We start from the raw sequence: 3,591 nt of genomic DNA on the forward strand, positions 1-3,591 counted from the left end.
AAAATAATAAAATGGTCAGGATTTTTTTTTAATTGCAGATTTTAGGAAATAATTTTGTCTGGAAAGAAACAAGTACTAAATGTATGTTTTTAGATTTGATGTTTTGCTTGTTTCACATCTCGAAACTGTTTACTTAGAATCAAATTCTTATGAAAAACATATTTGGAACTAGAGTCAATAAATATAATGCATGAAACAGATAAAGTAGGAATAAATAATGGAAGAACATAAATAAATAAAATTAAATGAGAAAGCAAGTCATGTTACTGTAGGCTAAATAATATCTAGAAGTGGCCCCTCCTTGGGAGACGATAACTCTGCTTAGTGTTTTTCCTTCTCTCTCTTTCACTTTGACTTTGGGAGCCCAGCAAATAGCTTTGCCTGGGAACAAAAATACAATTAAAGGAGTCAGGCAGAGGGACAAACCAGCCCTCACCTCTGCCACTAAGAACTTGAGGCATAAGTGGATAATTTCTGAAGCAAGATGGCTTTTGCAGAACTATGGTTTTGAGATGCTTAAAATTCTTCCACGAGCAATATATTCTTCCACTTTTTATGTATTATTAAATTTTAGAGCAGAAATGTATCAAGGGTTTTGGGGCCTCCACAAAACAATTTGTTTAAATGAAACTGCCCCTGGAAAGGGTCATAACATTATCTGCAGACTCTTGGGCAGTTTTTTTTGTAATCGCGTTAGAAAACCTGGCTTTCTGGAAAGGAAAAATAAGGTGATCCTCTAAGCAGCTACGGAAAAAGAAAAGTAGGTACCTCAACTGGGAAGCAATGGGCATAGAAAGGAATCAGAAACGGCCTTTCCCTGGATATCTGTCTTTTCTGCCATTTGCCCCACTCTGCCTACAAAGGGCTCCAGCTCTGGCCACTCCTCCTGATGATATTATTGGCAGTCAGCTGAATGTCTGCACAGAGAACGCCACAGTCACGGCAAGATTGTTTCTGTATTGAAAAAGCAGAAACCAGCTTCTTGGCACTCCTTCAGAAGAGATGTGATTTCCTAACAAAAGAGGAATGCTCAATCAGAAGAGTTTTTGGAAATTTTCCATCTGCCATGAAACCTGGTGAATGGTCTGAGTTTTTCCAAAATTACTTGAAGTGTAGCTGCTGGGAGGCTGTGCCGATTGTTCCAATTTTCCTTTCAATTTTGCATTTTGTTGGATGCTTCCCTCAAGTCTTTGGTGTAGTTCTATCATTAGTCAGAGCTGGAAGGTTTATTATTTATTTTGACAGTCACCAGCCTATTTTGTCAAGCAGTACACATTACTGCTCCATTTGACAGGTGTTACTCTTAAAATCCTTCAGTTTCTTTTTCCCCCTCGGAGTGAGGCTTCTATATCTGCTGTCTTGTTTACCTTCCCAAAGGAAGCACAGTACATTTTCTGGTTGATAAAAGCTTTGTTTTGTTGTTACTTTTCAGTGACAGATTAAGCAGCCATTGGCCAAAGGGAAAAAAAAAATCTTTTTTTGATTTAATCTAAATTTTGGTGATGTGCTTAAGCTGGGATCCAACAGGCGATTAAAAAAAACAGAATAAACGAAAGGATAGTGAATGTAATGTAAATAGAGGCAAGAAAGTACTGCCGTTTCACCTACAATATATATATTGTGAGATTAGAAAGGTCAAAACGAGCTTTAAGTTTGGGGTAAAAAGAAATAAGCTGTATAAAATGTCCCAACTCTCCCAGAAGAAAATGCGGGTGGCAATGATGATGTAGAAGAGGACACTGGCTCAGGTTAGAGAACTCAGACCTTCCTGAGGAAGATGGTGTACGAACTCATTTTAAAATACAAATAGTAATACAGACAAAAGAAAAGATGGTGAAGAGCCTTCTATATTGATGTCAATATAGAGATGGGAATTTGATTTTGGACATGCCGATTATAACCTGTTATGAAACACGGGGGAATTATTTTTTTCCTGATGTTCATGGTTCCTCACTGTGACCTATTCAGTGCTCTAACTTCCTTTTCTGTTCAAATGTCACCTCCTCAGGAAGCCTTCTCTGACCACCCAATGCAAACACTTCTCTACCACCTCCTTGGCAGCTCGCTATCAAGTCCTGTTTTATGATTCTTAATAGAATGCTTCATTTCCTGTCAGGAAGAAAAAGCAAATATTTGTTTCATTACTTATTGTCAGTCTCTTCTCTCTTTTAGCAGTACTGGGTAACACCATACACTACACGTAGTGGACGAAAACGAAACACATTTATTTTTTATTTATTTATTTATTTTTTTGCAGTATGCGGGCCTCACACTGTTGTGGCCTCTCTCGATGTGGAGCACAGGCTCCGGACGCGCAGGCTCAGTGGCCATGGCTCACGGGCCCAGCCACTGCGCGGCATGTGGGATCTTCCCCGACCGGGGCTCGAACACGTGTCCCCTGCATCGGCAGGTGGACTCTCAACCACTGCGCCACCAGGAAAGCCTAAAACACTTTTTTTTTTTTTTTTTTTTTTTGCAGTACGCGGGCCTCTCACTGTGGTGGCCTCTCCCGTTGCGGAGCACAGGCTCCGGACGCGCAGGCTCAGCGGCCATGGCTCACGGGCCCAGCCGCTCCGCGGCATGTGGGATCTTCCCGGACCGGGGCACGAACCCGTGTCCCCTGCATCGGCAGGCGGACTCTCAACCACTGCGCCACCAGGGAAGCCCCCTAAAACACATTTATTAATCATGACTCTGTGATTCAGAAATTTGAGCAGGGTTCCTCAGAGATGACTCCTCTGTGCTCTGTTGTGTCGGTGGCACTCACCCATTCAGATGGTAGCTGGACTGGAGGATCAGAATGGCCTTACTCCCATGCTGGGGGCCTTAGTGCTGGGTTGTTGGCTGGGGCCTCTCTCTCCACGTGGCCTCTTTCTCCAGATGGACAGCCTAGACTTCTTTACCAGGTGGCTCAGGATAGCAAAAAAATAAAAGCAGCAGCTGTCATGTCACATAAAGCCTAGGACCTGAACTAGTATAGCATCACTTTTCCCACATTCTATTGATCAAGTACGTATAACCCGTATTCCAAGGGAGAAAAAATAGGTTCCAATTTTTAATGTGAGGTGTTGCATGCATGCACGCACAGGCACAGGAGGAATTGTTACAGCCCCCATTGCCGACTATTCATCACACCTCCTAGAATTTGAATTTCCAGATGGCATCATTTAGTTGTGTGTAATCAAGAATACACTTGCTCATTTACTATTATTTTTCATTATGTCTACAGTGAAACAATGTTGAATACCATACCCACATCTCCAAGACTGATTTCTTTTTTTAACTAGGATTTTTAATCTCTATCTGATAATGGAATATTTCTTCTTATATGTCCTAGTATTGCTTCAGAAACAATATAGACAAGTAAAGCCATCTCTCCTCCCATGCCAGCTTTTTCTCATAATTCTATTCTATAAATGCTATTATCTCAGACTTTTATTATCTCCAAGGATATAAAATGTGGAGTTACCTTTCTCTCCTCCTTTTGCAGTCAGATAGAAAGAGAACCACATTTGAAACTGGCTCTACCTTTTACTGGCAGTGTGAAAGTGAGTAAATCACATAGCCTTTCTGATCTTATTTATTCATCAC

The sequence above is a fragment of the Mesoplodon bidens genome (assembly GCF_964165515.1).
Source record: "Mesoplodon bidens genome assembly, chromosome: 12".
NCBI lineage: Eukaryota > Metazoa > Chordata > Mammalia > Artiodactyla > Ziphiidae > Mesoplodon > Mesoplodon bidens.